Below are 20461 nucleotides of genomic sequence, written 5' to 3'. Positions count from 1 at the left end.
CAAGAAGCCTGCAATATTTAACCTTCATTCACTATACGCAGTAGAGAGCAAAGAAAAAAATTGCCTTTCAGAAATTCAGAAATAAGTTTTGCTTCATGAATATTACCTATTTTTAGGACGTGCTGACACACACACACACACACACACACACACACACACACACACACACACACACACACACACACACACACACACACACAAAACTCAGGGTCCATTTCTGTGTAAAGCGTTCCTACCTACCTTCACACACACACACACACACACACACACACACACACACACAAGCTTTTTCCCCCGTCACTAAATAGCAGACTGCCTTCATTCAGCTGACAAAACTGTCTTCGCCCGGTAAAAGTCGCTCTTAACACCGTAATAGCGAGATTCTTTGCTCTGCTTACATTAAAGCGGCACAGCCACCACCCAATAGCGCCCACCTGCCGCCTTTCACTTGGACTGGCGTTTCTTTCCACTCATATATCAAACACTCGGAGGGGAGGGACAGTGGCTGGGAGTGGCAGGGGAGTGGCTGAGAGAACGGGCGAAAATCCCTTGATTATGGCTGGAAATTTTTGCCCTTTAATATTCCCGGCGGTGGATGTCAGTGCGTATAGTGGCGATTAATTAGTCACCGCCACGGCTACCACCACCACCACCACCACCACCACCACCACCACTAGGGAGGGTCTCTTTCTTTTTGTTTGCTTTATCTTCTTTACGTAGCTAGATGCAGATACGGGAGCAATGGTGGATGGGTGGATGCATGGGTGGGTGGGTGGGTGGGTAAGTAGACTGGTAGGTGGTTACATAAATAGATAGAGTGATTGATCGACTGAATGAGATAAAAAGATAAATAGGTAGATAGATAGATAGATAAATAGAAAGATAGATAGATAGATAGATAGACAGACAGATAAACAGATTAATCAAGAAACAGAAAGCGACAGACACACAAATATTATCTCCATATACAGAACGAAACAGACTGTTACTACCACCACTACTACCACTACTACTACTACTACTACCACTGCTGTCTCTATGGCTATCTACGACCGTCACCTTTTGCACCCCCTCAAAAAAGGTAATTTCCCCTGCCTGTTAACCCTCTGACCTGCTAGTTTCCTTCCACATTCCCAAGTTTCCCTTCTATTCCCCTCGATTTCCCAGCGTCACTTGAACCACTGAGGAACTTTGCTATCCTGCTCGTCCTCTTTCCTTTCCTTCACTTCTTCACCGTCAAGGCGCCTTCACGTATCTTTTTTTTTTCCTTCCTTTTTCTGTTTCCCTTTCAGTTCGTCTTCATTCTCGTCTTTTTCCCTCTTATTCCTTTTCGTCTTTCCCTTATTTCTTCTCCGCTTTTTCGCTTATCTTCCTCTGTCTTTCCTTTTCCTAATCTTTATGTGCTTGGTGATCAATCTTGCCCTTCCCTTTTCCTTGTTTTCTTCAATAATATCCTTCCGTCATTTTCCTTTTTCTTAATTTCTCTAAGTATTTTGTATTTTACATTGCTGTCCATTCTTTTCTTTCTCTTTTTCTTTTTTTCTTCTATTATTTTCTCTTTATTCCTTCTTTCTTCTACACTTCTATCCTTTCCTTCTTTCCTCTCCTTCTCTCCTTCCTTTCTTTTCCTTCGTTTCTCTGCCAGCAAGGCGTATTTTCCAGTTTTCCTTCCTTTTCATATTTTATTCGTTCAATCTCAGTTCCATTCCTCCATTTCTCGTCTTTTCTTTCATCTTTTTCTGTGTTCGATTTTTGATTCTCATTTCTGGTTCGCTTTCTCTTCGTTTCTCTTCTCTTTATCATTATTTGTCTTTCCCTTCTTTTACTTTCTACATCTCTTTTTCTTCCTTCACTTCATTGTTTGTTTCTCTTTTCCTGCTTTTCTGTCTTTGATATTTCACATTGCCAGTTATGCATCATTTCCTTTCTCTTGTCTTTTTATTGTGTTTTTCTTTTTTTTCTTTTGTTTTCTTATTCCTTCCACATTCCTTCCGTCTCTCTCTCTGTTTCTCCTTTAACTTTTTTTTTTCCTGCCTTCCTTTTCTGCTTTTCTCTCCTTGACATTTCACACTGTCAGTTACTTCTCGTTTTCTTCTCCCTTCCCTTCTCTGTTTTCTTTATTTTTTCTTTCATTTCTTATTCCTTCTTCATCCCTTTCATTTCCCTCCATCTCCCCTTTTTCTTTCTTTTATTTTTGTCTTACTTTTTGTTCTTTTTTTCATTCATTTCTAACTCTTCTGTTTCTTTTCTCTCTCCCTTCCTTCCTTTGTTTTCCTTCCCTTTCCTTTTGTCTTCTTTATATTTTCTTTCGTCTTTGTCTCTATGTTTTCGGCTTTACTCGTGCACACAGTAATGGAGAACATGGAAGACGAGGAGGAGAAGGAGGAGGAGGAGGAGGAGGAGGAGGAGGAGGAGGCTTATTCTCACTTATTCTTTCCTATCCACAGCCAATCTCACTGTATTAATCTCTCAACTCAATCTTACTTTCCATTAAACTCATTCACGCTTACCCTCACTCTCTCACTCACTCAAATTTAGCTTAATTCAACTCACACGCTCATGATATTGCGGATCCTTTGTTTTAAAACGCGGATTCGAATAGTAATGCGGATATCCGATATATCACTAACACAAACACACACACACACACACATAACCGTTCATTTCCCACCCAGCGCAGTACACATTAACGCACCTTTACATAATAATGCATTCCTACGTCACACAACATACTATTCACAACAGTAACTAATAAGCTCTCGACTCCCAGGAATACTGTCAACAATTTGCTTTCTCCTTCATTAACAAAATGCTATGGTGTAAGTTTATCCTACAATTTTCATCGACATCACTGACACGAAAAGGAATGGTCAGGTAAAATCATCTAAGCTTTCCCGCATGAGGTAATAAATGTCACAGTCATTAGCATTTCAAAGGTTAAGCGCAAGGGTTTTAAATATTCATTGTTTGGTGACCCTCTGGTATCAATTAACAGTACATTTCTGAGGTTCTTCGATGACATTTGTTAGTCAGTGTATGTACATCATTTTGTATATATATATTTTTTTTCATCTACTGTATAGGAAAGAAATACTTATTCATTTACTTCTGTTATATGAGTAAGCCGAAGACAAAAATATTAGGCATTATAAGGACATAATTTCTAACATGCACCTTTCTACCATCTAACGTCCCAGACACAAATGCATGGACGGTGATGATGAATGGAAATAAGTGGGAGGGTATCGTACAAATATCGCCACGTGTAAGCCTGATGGTTTCTTGCAGCTTCCTTTACGTACGTTCTTATGTCCTTAGGTTCTTAATTTTACCTACACGTTCTTCAGTCACCCACATGTACATATTACTACACCACCTCACCTAGACACCAACTCATTTCACTTCTATGCTCTATCACTCACACAAACCTTCTCTAACATATCCTTTTAATATCTACCGCTCTAGCATCTGCCAAATCTTATCTAACACATTCTTCTTGTCCTAAATCTTCACCATCACCTACAGTGTGTGTGTGTGTGTGTGTGTGTGTGTGTGTGTGTGTGTGTGTGTGTGTGTGTGTGTGTGTGTGTGTGTGTGTGTGTGTGTGTGTGTGTGTGTGTGTGTGTGTGTGTGTGTGAGGGCATTACGCACACTCACTCAAACACACGCTCATTTCACCTGCACACCTTATCACACACAAACAGACCCATCCTCAACAGACGCCTCTCCCCTCTTCATTTTTTTTTTTTTTTCTTTCCAGCATCTTTCGTATTCCAGTCATCGGTCTCCTGAAGGCATTCACCCGCCCATCCCAGCTCTCTCATCCCAGCACTCCTAGCTTCCTCTCCCAGCTATCCCAGTCTCCTCTCCCAGCCCCTTCATCTTGACATCTGGCCTTTCCAAGCCTCTGCAATTCACGGAGGCAAAAATACAGTGGGAGAAAAACGCGGATCTACTTCAGGTCTTCTTTGTTACAATTTGGCCAGGTGCGGTTGAAACATTTCCTTTGTGTCTCGTCTTCTTCCGCGCGAGTCTGCACTGGTTGCCAAAGCAGAGCCGTCTTTTTCTTTCCTTCCTTTCTTTCAATTTTTATGGGGTGGTATGGCGGTTCTCGTCTCTCTCCCTCGCTCTCGTTTTTTATCTCTTTCTACACACAAATCGAAGGATGTATAATTAGTATTAAAATTTTGTAGTAATAACAGCACTATCATCAGCAGCAGTACACCCTTTATGTTTCGGGTGGCAGGTTCCACGGCTTCTCACCACGACTGTACCTCACCTATTTCCTTTCGCCCCTGTACATAATAAACACTTCCGCACTGTCGCCTCGTCTCCTTACCAGCTGAGCCAAGCGAGCTAATAACTGCACCTTTCCTTGCTCGTAAACACTTGATGATGCTGAGTGTTGGAGAGTATGAGATCAGGTACCTTTAATTAGTGGGATCTGTCTGCGTATCAGTTTCACGCGAGAGATTAGATTTTTTTTTTTTATTCGCTGTTTATCTCAATGTGTAACTCTACGTCTTGTCATCTGACTGACACTTTTAGGATCTGACATTTTTAATAGGACTTTTTTCCACCAGTTTCCGTTGTCCTTGGCCAAAAGAATATTTACATTAAAAAAAAAAATAGTAAAAAAAATCGTGAGGACGTGGATGATATTTAGCTTTACCGAACAAGAAATCACATATCACAAAACAAAATACAAACTACTGTACACATAAATTTGGAGCTAAAAGTTCATTATTGGCTAAGCACCTCACTTTGTAGCTGCGCGTGTCCGTCCCGGCAAGCAGCGATATTGAACGTTACAAATCATGAAATCAAAGGCCCTTAATTGCTGAGATCCATCTAGGTATTCATTACACGTCACGACTCAAGGTTCATGGCTTCAAATTTCTTTCTTCATAACTGCATTTTTCTTCCATGTAAACACCTTATAATACTGAGCGGCGTAGAGTATGAATTCAAATACTCTCTATTGAAATGCATCTGTGTATTTATTCCACGTTAGGGACTATAAAACTGACTATAAAATATCAAACGAGACCCATTTACTTAATAAACACCCCCATCTACGTATTAATTAAACTTTACAAATATGAACTATTAATACCTCCTTCCTCACTTCACAGCTCCGCGTGTTCTTCCTGGTAAACAAGTCGTTATAAAGAACGAAAGAAAACCCCGTCAATTAACAGAATCCATCCACGTATTAATTTAAGAATTATCACGCAAAATAAAGCAAATACACTTATTAATTTCACGTTACTAAGTTAAAGTATCAGCATTCTCTTATTTTGTACTAGTTCCGTGCGTTATTCCTCGTAAGCCAGACTCTTTATAATCAAGCAAGCTCCATTCAACTAATAAACACCTATCTTCGTATTAACTTCACGTTACTACGTTAAACTATCAACATTCTCTCATTTCAAACTAGTTTCGTGCGTTATTCCTCGTAAATAAGACTCGTTACAAAGAATGAAAGAAGATCCGCTCATTTAACATAATCCATCCACTTATTAATGTCACGTCAAGGCCTTAAGGTCTGCTACTATCCTCTCCAGCGTACCGGCAAACATTCCTCCTCGTACACAGCACCCGGGCATTGGTGAGTGCTGTAAAAGTCCTTCTGAAACTACCGGCACATTTTATTACTCTCATTTCACGCGCGGCTGACAGGGGGACTTTCATTTCTCGTGTGTGAAGAACTCTTAGTGTGAGAAGTGACAGAGAATAACTGGCAGGGCTGATGAGAAAAGAGAGAAATTATTACTTAAGGGGAGCAGTGTTCATTTTTTTCTTTTTTGTAGGTGTTTATAGATTTCATACACTCCGTTTAGCGCAATAGATTCTAGGGTAGACATTGGGAAATCTGTTCTTTTTATCCCCTTCTTCCTTGTAGATGTTTATAGAGTCATGCATTGCTCTTAGTGGTGTGAAAAGGTTTGAAGACACTGCCTGCGATTCAAGTAAAGTGACACGCACGTTATATTGAATTCCAGTGACTTTTATAGCAGCAGGCCTTTCTGACAGCCGCGCCCATGTATTCTCACTCACCTTTGCGTAATTAATAGAGAGGTGTCGGTTTGGTTTTACGGTCGGTGGCATTTCGTTGGGTTTAAGGCACAAACACGTAATGTCCCTGTTATTGACATTCCTAAATTTACAGATATTTGTGGCTACTGACTGTTGAACTTTATTTACTTTGTACCACCAAGGTAAAAATACTTTGCTTCCCCTGTGATATTTTCTTGTTCTTTACCTCTTCTTCTTTTGCCATTTCCTAAATACCAGAAATTGACGTCTAGTTAAAGTCTTCAGTTATTTATGTCAGCTGTTTACTTCCACCTCTTTTCTCCTTTTATCTTATTTTTTTGTAACTACTCGTACATTATAAATCTTTTTCCCTTTAGATAAGCTTGTTTCTCGCTTTTTCTTGCTTCACTTTTTTGTAACTGGTTGAAAAAGTACCGGTCTTTAGTTATTCCCGTCTATTGTAGATCTAATTTCTTCCCCATTCTTTGCATCTCTACCCTCTTTCCTTCAGTTACGTCTGTCAATCACGTCTTCTTTTGTTGCTCCACTTCTTTGCATCTCCTTCAAAGTGTATCTCTCCTTCATTTATTTCTCCTCATTGCATTTTTTTTTTTTTTGGTTTCTCTTATTCTTTGCACTTTAAGTCCAGCTCTCCTCCATCTACTCCTGTCAATTACATCTTTTTCTCTCATTCTTTACACCGCTATCAAAGGTCGTCTCTTTTCCAGTTATTTCAATCAATTCTATCTTTTCTCTTTCTCTTATTCTTTGTAACTCATCTTCAAGTCCATCTCTCCTTCATTTCACCAGGTCAATTACTTTTTTGTCTCATTCTTTGCACCTATCATTTCAGAGAGAGAGAGAGAGAGAGAGAGAGAGAGAGAGAGAGAGAGAGAGAGAGAGAGAGAGAGAGAGAGAGAGAGAGAGAGAGAGAGAGAGAGAGAGAGAGAGAGAGAGAGAGAGAGAGAGAGAGAGAGAGAGAGAGAGAGAGAGAGAGAGAGAAACCCGAACACCACAAGTACTTACACCACAATCAGAAGAAAATTGGACCAAACAAGCAAATCACTAGTGACGATGCTAGCGCTATTGATGATGGTGGTGGTGGTGGTGGTGGTGGTGGTGGCGGTGACAGATCCATGTTATCTCGTGCACCAACCAGTGAAGTCATACAGCGGTCCAATTAGCGGAGAATAATCCTATTACTCACCCAACCAATTACGACTAAGGCTAGGAGTCATTGGATCATTAGCGCCAAACAATGGGAGACCCGACAAAGTTGAAGCCGTTCCCTCTACCCTGCGTCCCCAGCACAGGCGCCGCCACCTGCTGACGACGATTCCTGTGAGGTGCGGCAAATACTTGACAGCTTTTGTGCATTTCATTTGATTCCTTTGTCGAGGCTGAGGGAAGTGGGGGAGAGAGGGAGGGAAGGAAAGGGGAATCAGGAGAGAAGGAGAGAGGGAAGGAAGGGAAGGGGAAGAGAGAGAGAGAGAGAGAGAGAGAGAGAGAGAGAGAGAGAGAGAGAGAGAGAGAGAGAGAGAGAGAGAGAGAGAGTCAAGATTAGAACGAAAGAAAGAACACAAGAAAATAAGGGGAAGCTACAAGAAGCCATCAAGTCTACACGTGGCAGTCCCTGTATGAAGCAAACCAATCTTTTTAAGCCTATCATCCCCAAAGTAATAAAGATTGAAGGTTAGAAAGCATTTAAAGTAAAACTGACACACCGCACCATTGATATTGGATGTATTAGCCAGGTTATGTAACGTCAGAATAGATAACAAAAGACTCAGAGTTGATAATTACGAAGTCTAACAATAATACACCGCATTTTTAATAGTGGAGTTACTAGTTACTATATTTGGTTAGATCAAGTCAAGACAACCGAAGACTGAGGGTTAAGAAGTGGTAAGCCTAACTCTGACAGTTCCGCAGCTTTAACCTTGAGCTATTGGCGGCGGGTGAGACAGGCTTGGTAATGCATTAAGCGGCGCAGCGAGCGATGATCTCCTTTACGAGGGAATAAAACCATCAGGCGGGACGTTTAGTGAAAACCTTCATTCCGTAAACAGTAACTCGGCGGCTGGCTGTCGGATCAGGGCGGAGAAGTTAACCTCTCGCTGTATAACTGTTGTGTTGGGGCTTCGCAGGGATGTGTTAAGATGTACTGGATATATTTAGCGTATCTCTGTAATGAATATGTTTAGAGCATTCCTGTAGTAGTAGTAGTAGTAGTAGTAGTAGTAGTAGTAGTAGTAGTAGTAGTAGTAGTAGTAGTAGTAGTAGTAGTAGTAGTAGTAGTAGTAGTAGTAGTAGTAGTAGTGTAAGAAGAACAGAAAAAAAAAGGAGTAGCAAGATTCATTGTTTGATAAAAAGGAGTAGCAAGATTCATTGTTTGATAGAGGCCTCAACTAACAGGAACCAAGACCAGGAGTGATACCGCCCAATGAGTGTGGCGGGAAACCAGTGTGTGTTTCCCAATAGTAATTACCAGGCGGGAAATATTCTCTAATATACTGAGTCCATATTTTACTTCTCTGGCCAACATAATGTGCTGGAGGTGTATGAATTTGAACATTTCGAAATTTGCGTTCCTGTTTCGGATTCAGATCTTAACATTAATTAGTCACTGTAAGAAATGTTTATGGCAGTTACGTATTAATGTTTCAGTACACGTCATGCTATTATCAATATGAACACATGTGTTAGCAATACTAATTTGAGCTCCAAGTTAACACACTGATACAGAAACCATTATTCTGCAACGCTTTCTCTTACCACGACTATTTTCAAAGGCCACAGAGATGATTAGCAGCTTTCCAAGAGTGTTCCTCGTGTCAGTAATGTAATTTTGTTAATCTGTCACTAGTATTATATAAACCACTCTTAAAAATCAATGTAACCACGACGATTATTTTCAAAGACCATAGATATGATTACCTGGTTCCCAAGAGTTTCTCGTGTCAGTAATGCAGAAATCTTGTTAATCTGTCACTAATACCATAAAACACTCTTAAAAACCTAAGTAATTTCATCACGACTATTTTCAAAGGCTACAAAGATGATTAGCTGGATTATGAAGCGTTTCTCCTGTTAATAGTGTGGAAATTTTGTTAATATGTTACTATGACCACTCTAAAAAGCTCATATAAATTCGTCTATGCAGAGTCACTTGAAAGCAGTGGAGATGTGGCGTAGAAGAGTTTGCAAATATGGTCCTTAGAAGGAACATCACTGCCATTTAACAATACTCGGCTCATTAATAGTAAATAAGAATACCTATTACTACACCTGGCAATGACACCTTCACTTCATTTTCAGACTCACGAATAATTGCAAACAATGAATAAAGAATAAACTCAAATGAAGTTTCGATCTCCTCAATAATTACTACATTAGCTTGAGAAAAGTCTGTGTTTATAATTAGCACCGTCAAATATGATCATAAAGAAAAAATAAAAATTTGGTTCAACACATCGACAGTTCAGTGATCGATATAGTTCTTACTTTAGCTAAAATAAAAGAAAAAATAATACCCGTAATCCTTTGTGACCAGCTAGCAATGGTCCTAGTATGTGACACGCAGATTTGATCATGCATGTACACACAAAGTTAAATAAGTTAAAGCACCGGATGGAAGTTAAATGAACCCTTTTATTGCTTAATGTCTTTTATGTCTATTTTTTCACATTCACGAATACTTTCTAAACACTAATTGTCGTGCTTCAGACTCTTAAATAGCTTTGTAACCTCGAAAAAAAAAAAAATTAACCTTCCATTCTCTCTTCTCTGTGCGTCCTTGAGAATTACTTCCACCAGGAATGTTAACAAAAGCAACACAGCAACGAAAGGGTTAATGCACAAAATAATTCGATGAACACACAAACCTTAACAATGACATCTGTACTCAGGAAGGAGCGTAAGGAGCGTGGCTGGCGGGGAGTGTCACACCTCTGTTCCGTTCCTTCCTCTTGCCTCTAAAAGAAAAAAAGGAAAAAAAAAATAGTGAAAAAAATAATTTGTAAAAAAAAAAATACTTGCAGGTAAGATAAGTGCTAAAATAGAAATGAAATTGAAATTGAAAAAAAAACTCCCAGACTACCGGAATATAAAATTAATTGATTCTAGGTGATTTGTAATACAGATTTTATCATTAAAAGAAATTAGCTTCAACGATCAGGTCAATGTTCTTATACTCTACTTTTTGTGAAGAGAGAAACATTTTCTTATTATACTATTCATGATGATGATGATAATAATAATAATAATAATAATAATAATAATAATAATAATAATAATAATAATAATAATAATAATAATAATGATAATAATAATAATGTTAACAACAACAACAACAACAACAACAATGAACAATAATAATACGTAATAATAATAATAGTAGCAGTAGCAGTGGCAGCAGTAATAGTAGTAGTAATAGAAACAACAACACCAACAAGAACAGCAACAGCAACAGCAATATAAATCAATAAATAAACAAATAAATTAATAAATAAATAGACAGTGCAAGCAATAACAACACGTGCATCCCCAGTGACCCCAGACACTCTGTGAAATGCGGCATCTCATTTCAGGCCAATCTTCCGCAGCTCCCGCCACGTGCCCTGCTCGGCTCTTGCGTGTTGTCCAGTGTCATGTGAAAATAGGAAACTAGGTAATAAGAGCCGAAATTGTTCGCTCTCTCCAGTAAAGGAATGGGAAAGTTGCGAAAATTTGAGAATAAAGACTGTCTCAGGAGTATGGTTAAATGTTGTACAGTGTTATATGAAAAACGATAAGTGATAAGTGAAAACTGTACCCTCTCTCGAGTAAAGAAATTGAGAAGTTCTGGAAAACTGAGAAAAGTGTTTAACGAATATTAAAAAGTTTTCAAATACTATTGTTATGTGAAAAGGTAAAATTGATAAGAAAGTTTGAATTGCACGTTCTCTCCAATAAAGAAACTGAAAAGTTGTGAAAAGTTGTGAAAAATTGAGAAAAGTGTTTCGAGAACATTGTTTGAAATGTTCAAGAAAATACTATACCAGTGCATTAGTCGCACAACATAATACAATGCTCCATAAGAAATATTTGGTAAGAAAGTTGAAATCAAATGCTCACTCGAGTAAATAAATTCACGAAGTTAAGAAAAGTTAACGACAAAAATTGTCAAAGAATATTAAAGGAGTTTTTTGAAAAGAGTATAGCAATTAAAACAAACTGTGGGATGAAAAAATCTTAACAATAAAGTTGAAATTGAAAGCTCAGTCGAGTAAATAGATTCATAAAGTTTATGAAGATTGAGAAGTATGATCTTAAAAATAATGTTAAAAGTTTTCCTGAAAATAAATAAATTATTTCGAACGTTTCCATATAGACTGCTGTTAAAAGGTGGTAACAAACAACAACAACAACAACAACAACAACAACAACAACAACAACAACAACAACAACAACAACAACACTCAAAGGAAGAAGAAGAACAAGAACAAGAACAAGAACAAGAACAAGAACAAGAAGAACAAGAACAAGAAGAACAAGAAGAACAAGAAGAACAAGAAGAAATTATGATAATGATCATGATGGAGAATAAAGGAAATGATAAGTAGGAGGGGGAGGACAAGGAAGAGAACAAGGAGGAGGAGGAGGAGGAGGAGGAGGAGGAGGAGGAGGAGGAGGAGGAGGAGGAGGAGGAGGAGGAGGAGGAGGAGGAGGAGGAGGAGATTCCATGACAAAATTCATCTTTTTTCTCCCATTATAATTTTCTACCTGTGTTTGGAGTTTTTAGATTGACAAATCATGACATTAATTAAAAGTTAATATTTGTAATTTACGTCCCAGATTTTTTTCGTAACTTTTAAGTCTTTGCTATTATGACAACAATGAATTACCTATTAGACTGCAACGTCTCTCATCTACGATCACACTTGATTAGAAACAATTGATGGATCAGGGAACGCTAATTGATTGAGTTACGGCGCCACAACAACAGGTTCATATGTCGCTGGATGGGATTACGAAACGCCATCTCTCTCAACTAACCGCCATGAGTCAGACTCGAGCAACCTTCACCTCACACCACGAGCCGTCCAGTGCACTGGAGCCAGCCAGGCAGCGGTGGTGCGTCTGTCGAGGACTTAGCACAGTCGGGGTGCAAGTGGTGGGCGGCTCTGTGGGACGCTGTGTTAAGTCGAGGACAAAATGAACGGCGTCACTTTCTTGTCTGCAACGAGGACACGAGTTATGGAGGACACGAGATATGGAGGAAGCAAGGCAGGGAGGAAAGCAAGGAAAACAAGGTGTGCGGGAAACGAAACATGAAAATATATTTCAAAACCCTAATAAGTTCCAGTAAACCTGTTAAACTGTTTCTATAATTGTGGAGACACCTCTCAAACGCACACTAACCCCTGCAAGAATCGTGTAAGCCCCAACAATTTCCGCTAAAACCAGTCATACTTTCCCCCAGAATCATGAAAACATTTTTGAAACCCTAACAACTCCCGCTAAAACCTGTAAAAACAGACTAAAGATTAGACACATATCACTTCCATTATAGCGTGTTAAACTACCACTAGAATCATGAAAGCAACCTGCAAAAACTACAAAAAAAACCAGCAGGAATCATGAAAATCCCAACAACTTCCACTAAATGTTGGCAAACTCTCACAGGCACCATGAAAACATCTTTAAAAACACTACCTTCCACAACAGCCTGTTAAACATAGTGGAGCAACACGCCAATTCAGAGACAATGTAGTCTGCGAGTGTTGCATGGATGTTACGGCGTCCCGTGTTACCCAGAGGACCTCAGCGCTCACCAATTAGCTAAGTGAGGAACACATGACGTCACTCAAGCTTAACAAGACGTAAAGCGCGCCAGGAATGAAAGCCAAGTATCGTTCACGCTGGAGGAAGGAAGCGAAATAGCGTAATCATGATGTTATAAATTCCGCTAAACCCATTTGATGAACACTCTCATTTTCGCCCAATAGCACAGCAAGTCCCATAAACTTCAAAGCGAGGACCCAAAATATGCCTCTAATTATCCCTTTAAATGTGTCAAAGGCCCTGGTGTATTTTTAGCACGCGCATTGCTGGGGTATTTCAAACACGCAACGGGTTACACCAGTGAACCATATTCTGAAGCGCTTCTACGCCACACCATGACTACTTCCAGAAGGCTTTAGTTGAAGTTACATGGATTTTTAAAGATATTTTTTTTCCAGTTCTAGTGACATTAACAAGATTTCTACATTATTAATAGGAGAAACACTCTTGAAAACAGGACTAATCTTCTCTGTGAGCTTTGAAAAATAGTCATAGTAAGAAAGCAAAACGTTTCAGAATAGAGACCAATGAGTGGCGTGGAGTGAAAACTGATTAGTGTTGGTGGAGCGATTCCCGCGTTGCCTGACCTGAAGAATGTTGCGTGCTGGAAGGCTCAGGACGGAGGTCAGGCGTCAGTCAATTGCGGCACCGTTGAAGGAGCGAAGCGATGTACAACTGCTACCGTTAATGTTGCTGTTTCTGTTACTACTATTAGTACTGCTTCTGCGGGGAGTAAAGGTGTCATGTTGAAGTTATTCTTGGTTTCTATTCTATATAATATAATCTCTCTCACTTTAGGACGTATCTACTTAGTCTATTTCTGCCTTTCATTTCCAATTTGTTCATAAAATGCCTCCTTCTGAATTCTTATCCAAAATACGGAAACTCTATTGAGTGTACAGAAAGAAGAAAAGTAGTAATTAGTGTGTGTGTGTGTGTGTGTGTGTGTGTGTGTGTGTGTGTGTGTGTGTGTGTGTGTGTGTGTGTGTGTGTGTGTGTGTGTGTGTGTGTGTGTGTGTGTGTGTGTGTGTCAATGGGCTTTCCTTACTGGGTCTTGGTCATCTTTTTGCAGGGATCTTGGGGAAACCTTTGCGCTGCAGGAGGCGCAGCCATGATATCGGGAAGAAGAAAACAGCGGGAAGAAAACTGCTGTGATGACGAAGGATAGAGAAAGGAGAGAAGAGGGAGAAGAGAGGGACGGTAATAGAAAAGGAAAGATTAACTTGATAAAAATTGAAAGAATAAATAAACATATAAATAGAAAGCAAAGAAAGTATGACGACAGTCTCTTAACAAACTGACGAATACTAATCATACTTTGACGGAACTTAGTTTATTCAGGCACTAGTAATTTTTGTCACTATGATCAAGTAACGAAAGTGGATAATAAAGGCACTTGCAGAGAGAGAGAGAGAGAGAGAGAGAGAGAGAGAGAGAGAGAGAGAGAGAGAGAGAGAGAGAGAGAGAGAGAGTGTGTGTGTGTGTGTGTGTGTGTGTGTGTGTGTGTGTGTGTGTGTGTGTGTGTGTGGAAGAAAACGAGAGCCTGGCAACAAACCATATGCATAATATCTATTATGCATTTTCTTAAGTTCTTCCACTTTGGGTAGTTTTTCAAAATGCATTCTGTCATCACCTTTGACGTGACCTGATTTGCACCCACGCACGATACAAACTGTTGGCATTTTTGCATAACTCACAAAATTACCGCAGCCTCCCCGACCACAACAGAAAACGAGGCTCCGTTCCACTGGGTGGCAGGGTGACTACGTGTTTGACTGGAGAGTTTCGAGCGACAGAAGCTTTGGTCTAGATTACCTATGACGTCAGGCAAAGACCGAGACCCAGTTAGGCTCCCCTCCGTGCGCTTTGAAAATACCTTCCTCGCTTTACCTAGCATACAACACTACCACATAACTTCGCGTATGAGCTGAGTTTGTCATCCTCAACAACAACAACAACAACAACAACTACAGCTACCACCACCACACCATCAAAATTACCTCCAGAAACCACCACCACAAGCAATGACATCAAATACCACCACTACCACCACCATCCCGGCTATCACACGTGTTATCCTTCCAGTCGACCACAAGCTAAATGGTGCGAGCCGCGTGCCTTTCCTTGCGTGATTAATAAACGTGACGATGATGACTCGCAGTGAAGGAGACTTGCCCGTCGCTTCCCCAGCTGATCGAACCTTCCCACACACACACACACACTGACAGATGATGGATGCTCCTCCGTGTCAAGTATTTATTAATTGTGTACAGAAGGACATTGATACGTGTTTGAGTGTTGGATGGGTTTTGGGCTGCAGAAGTAATGTAAAGGATTTTGTATCTAGGTTTGTTTGTTTTTTTCATTCCTTTTTTCAATATGTGTGTAAAAAATAATACTAACTGACGGTTTGTTTGCAGGCGGAGTTGTAACATAAATGACATCGTATCTACGTTTGTCCGGTATTTCTTTCTTTATTTTTCACGTGTGTGTGTGTGTGTGTGTGTGTGTGTGTGTGTGTGTGTGTGTGTGTGTGTGTGTGTGTGTGTGTGTGTGTGTGTGTGTGTGTGTGTGTGTGTGTGTGTGTGTGTGTGTGTGTGCGAGTATACATACATACACAGCACCATCCTGCACGCGTGTAGATGCATGCACGTACAAGTATGCATATGAATCCCAGCAAGTGTGCATTCCCGACTAATTCATCTCTCACTGAAACATTCATGCTCCTTTGTTCGCCTGGACGCTGCTGGGGGGATAGTGGGGGCGGTGGGCTCCCTGGACCGGATGCGGCAGGTGATGCATCGCGGCGGCGCCTTAATGGGTTGTTTAGCGCGACGAGCAGATCCCCCCAACCCCCGCCAAGCAATGCAGGGCCTCCCAATCTGCCCGGGACAAAGGCACCATTGCAGTCTTGTCTCGCTTTATGATGGTGGGAGTAATGGATGGCCGGCGTGTTTGACTGAAGAGCTGCTGGGATGTGCCTTGCTGTGAGTCTTGGGTATGGAAGGAGATAATTTATGTTGCTTCTTTTCAGTAATCTGTTCATGGTGTAATGGTTGAGGCTAAGGTTATCTATTGGTTGGGGAGTTGAGAAGTGATAGGGTGTAGTGTCCTGTTTGGAGTGTTGGTAAGGGAGGAAGGATTCAGGCTATGTTGCTTCGCCTCTATAATGTTATAATGTCAGTCATCATCATCATCGTCGTCAGCCATATAGACACAATACAGTGTCATGCCTATACTGCATGGCACTGTAAATTTATTAAAGTTTATCAGAAATACATCACCTTTCATTTCACATTCAAAAGGTGACGTCACATTGAGTGCGTCACATCGCTCGGCTCACTCAGATAGCCGTCACGCGCGCCCCTCCAGCCCCGCCATCTGCTTATGCAAAATGAGCCTCTTGCCTGCCTGCCTTGTGAGGAGAGCGGCGGCGTCTGTATCAGGACAATATTCTGAAACACTTCTGCACTGCACCACTACTTTCAAAAGGCTCTACGTAGTTGAAGGGACACGGGTTTTTACGGGTGTTTTTAAGGTTAAAGAGACCCATTAACAAGATTTCTACGATATCAACAAGATAAACACTCTAAGAATCAGGCTAACCATTTATGTGGCCTTCGAAAATAATACTAGTAAAATTACACGGTTTTTAAAGTTGCTTTCTTCTTGAATCCACTTGAATTATACTTCAGTCTACTTGAAACCACTTGAAATTCACTCAAAACTCACTCATAAGCAACCACTGAAGAGTAACAGGGTAGAATCCACTGAAATTCCCCATAACTCACTATTGTAACTCCCCAATTCAACGTACAATGCAAGCTAACAGGCTACATTCATCCTCAGCTAATACAACACTTCATCAGGAGCGCGAGAGTCCAGCTTCCCTCGGCGCCTCTCGTCCAGCCCTTCACTGCTGTCCGGCACCTTCACTCCCTTCACTCTCCTGATTCCCTAACTCACGCCGGGCTCCTCGTTACCTTAGACTGCAGGACGTGTTTGCTCGATTAACTGGCAGTGTTGGTGCAGACGTAATTAGCGTCGCGACACACGGAATCATGTGCTCCCAGCCTCCTTACTTCACTAAGGAGGGATGTGTGTGTTGTATTGGGGGGAAATACGATGGTTTGTCTTCTTTTGTATTGGTGTGTTTTAGTGGTGACGTGTGTGTGTGTGTGTGTGTGTGTGTGTGTGTGTGTGTGTGTGTGTGTGTGTGTGTGTGTGTGTGTGTGTGTGTGTGTGTGTGTGTGTGTGTGTGTGTGCGTGCGTGCGTGCGTGTGTGTGTGTGTGTGTGTGTGTGTGTGTGTGTGTGTGTGTGTGTGTGTGTGTGTGTGTGTGTGTGTGTGTGTGTGTGTGTGTGTGTGTGTGTGTGTGTGTGTGTGTGTGTGTGTGTGTGTGTAGTGAGGAAGTGAAAGGAGGTCTTGTCTGGTGTTAATCTAGCGAGTTATAGAGCAGCAAAATAAATAAATAGATAAATAAATAAATAAATAAATAGATTAATAAATAAATAAATGAATAATGTAATAAATAAACATCAATAAAGTAAAAAATGAAATCAAAGCAAAAATAAAGAAAAACAAAAGAAATAAATAAGTAAATAAAAAGACCTATTATTATTATTATTATTATTATTATTATTATTATTATTATTATTATTACTATTATTATTATTATTATTATTAAGGCAATGGTGAGTTTCCTTCCAGTTTTCTTTATTTTTTGAGCATTCACTTACACTATTTTACGTGTAATATTACTTTTTGTCTTCTTTCATTCCTCTCCTTATATGTCTGTCTGTCTGTCTGTCTGTCTGTCTGTCTGCATGCATGTATGTATGTATGTATGTATTATTATTATGTATTCCCCTACAGTGATTAAATTATAGTTTTCCACTTAAAATATTACCTTTCTTTGCTTTTTTTTCATAGTTTTTCACATTTTTTTTTCTTATTTTATTGGTGGCGGCCATTGCAGGTTGAACATTCCTCTGCTGCACATTTGACGAGCGGCATTCACCTGCGGCTTGACATTTTCCCCAGAGCTTTGCATCATTTTTTGACAACTGAATCATTTTACTTTTGTCATTCATCTGGTGTTATGTTTTTGTTCATCCATGCTCTCTTTTTTTTTTTTTTTTACCTGAACTGAATGATTTAACCTCTGTCATTCATCTGAAGCTATGCATTCTTTTTTATTCAGCTGTAATATTTATCATGTCATTCATCGAAATTAGGTTATCTGTTTTTTTCTCAGGAGGATTATTCGACCGTTATCATTCATATTTGTGATTTTTTCTATTATTATTTTTCCACGAAGCAATTGATTTGGCATACTCGTGTGTGTGTGTGTGTGTGTGTGTGTGTGTGTGTGTGTGTGTGTGTGTGTTTCGAATACAAATTATTTCCCTTGGTCATTCCTGTCTTATTCCGTTATATATATATATATATATATATATATATATATATATATATATATATATATATATATATATATATATATATATATATATATATATATATATATATATATATATATATATATATATATATATATATATGTGTATAATCATTTTTGCTCAGCTGAATTATTTAACTTTTGTCATTTTTATTTTTTCTATTCATTCACTTCTTATTTCACCTACATATTTTTTGCTTTCATTTAAGAAAAGAAACAAAACGAGAGAAAGAAAAAATGACTGAGTGTTTTGTGATCGAGACATGATGTGTTAAAATCCAGTGAGAGATTAATTAACACAACAGTCACCAGAAGGATATTTTATTATTTTTTCTTACTTAAATATTAAGTGTTAAAATGCAGTGAAAGATTAATTAATACAACAGTGAACAGAGAAATGCCTTAAATGTGTTTTGTGATCGAGGAATTAGCAACAGCAGCAGCAGACAGACAGAAATAATAGTACGAATATCATTATTATCCTTTATATATATATATATATATATATATATATATATATATATATATATATATATATATATATATATATATATATATATATATATATATATATATATATATATATATTAAAGGACACCAGTGCAATATTATTGAGTGCGCGCCCTGTCAATCTAAGTTCCTCCATTGGTTCCCCGTGACATCCCTGGGAGCGGTAATTTCCTCCCCGTCAGTGAGGCGCCGCGTGCATTTCGCCCCGCCACCAAGATAACCTACATCACACAACACTACGCAGATATTACACACTTTATCTCTCTCTCTCTCTCTCTCTCTCTCTCTCTCTCTCTCTCTCTCTCTCTCTCTCTCTCTCTCTCTCTCTCTGTACCGAAAACAGACAACAAAAGATCAAAACTTTAGGTTCATAAAAGAAATGCTGAGCGGACCACGGCTTGTAAGTTTATATCATGTATTATTAGTTATTGATTCAGAAAGACGGCACCAAAAAACAGCGGAAGTGTTATTCATGAGCCAGAATGCTGTTAAATCACTGCTAGAATTATGAAAACCACCGGATGGTGCCACCGTCAGGCGACTCCAGCAGCAGTTCCCCGCCGTGACTGTGACTGTGCACGTGATTGTGCACTGTCACTGTGATACGTACTGTATCCAGCAATTCCCAGTGAAATAGTATATAAAAGCAGTATAATATAATTATTATTATAATAGTAATAATAATAATAATAATAATAATAATAATAATAATAATAATAATAATAATAATAATATTAATGCTACTAACGATAATAATAATAATAATAATAATGATAATAATAATAATAATAATAATAAGTAATAATAATAATAATAAATAATCATAATGAGAGAGAGAGAGAGAGAGAGAGAGAGAGAGAGAGAGAGAGAGAGAGAGAGAGAGAGAGAGAGAGAGAGAGAGAGAGAGAGAGAGAGTTTAGCATGTTCGTCTCACCTTTGGTAAGCCGCCACGCATCCACGACATCCTGCCACGCATCACGCTAAGCCGGGACGCGCCGCACCTCTCAGCCCCTATTAACACAACTTCCCCCCCGCAATGTAAACCAGTCCTGCTAACGCCACGACGGTAAGGCAAGACTCAAGCTGCTCCCCGCCTGTCTCTGAACCATATTCCGAGACGCTTCAAAGGCTGTAGTTGAAGTGACACGGGATTGTATGTTAGGTTATGGTTCTGGTGCTACATTAACAATATTTCTACACTATTAACAGGAGAAACACTCTTGAAAGCCAGGTTTCTGAATACAGGCTTTCATTATTATCATCATTATCACTTTTATAATCCTCGTCATTACCTTTGTGCTCCATTGCAACTCCACGACCTAAGTCTTCTGCAGTAATTCTCCACTTATACCCACCAATCACCTCCTCCCTTAATGAATCAGTCAGGTTAGGTTACGCTGGGAAGAACGAAAGGAAGGAAAAATGAAACAAAGAAAAGAATCACCACCATCGCCACCATCACCACCACCACCACCACCGCTAAGTGTCCCGCAGTAATTCACCACTTATATCCACCAATCATTCATCTCCTCCCTCAGTGGATCGATTAAGTAATAATTCTATTCCAGTTCACACAGACTGAGGATAATTAATGCCAAGCCCTTGTTCTTTTACTTCTTTTTCTCCTGTA

General features: G+C 39.4%; 1 long non-coding RNA gene across 1 annotated transcript in view; it reads right to left on the bottom strand.

Annotated features, from left to right (window-relative positions):
- The window catches only part of LOC135097104 (uncharacterized), a 29731-nt gene extending 9850 nt beyond the window's left edge, over positions 1-19881 (bottom strand). The window contains exons 1-3 of the long non-coding RNA XR_010265376.1: positions 19766-19881; positions 15575-15746; positions 9924-10013 (exon numbers count right to left, since the gene is read on the bottom strand). This is a non-coding gene — a long non-coding RNA (uncharacterized LOC135097104). The remainder of the gene's footprint in view (positions 1-9923; positions 10014-15574; positions 15747-19765) is intronic.
- Positions 19882-20461: the final 580 nt, after the last annotated feature.

The sequence above is a fragment of the Scylla paramamosain genome, unplaced genomic scaffold, assembly GCF_035594125.1.
Source record: "Scylla paramamosain isolate STU-SP2022 unplaced genomic scaffold, ASM3559412v1 Contig12, whole genome shotgun sequence".
NCBI classification, from domain to species: Eukaryota; Metazoa; Arthropoda; class Malacostraca; order Decapoda; family Portunidae; genus Scylla; species Scylla paramamosain.
This window is presented reverse-complemented; position numbering and strand designations above follow the sequence as displayed.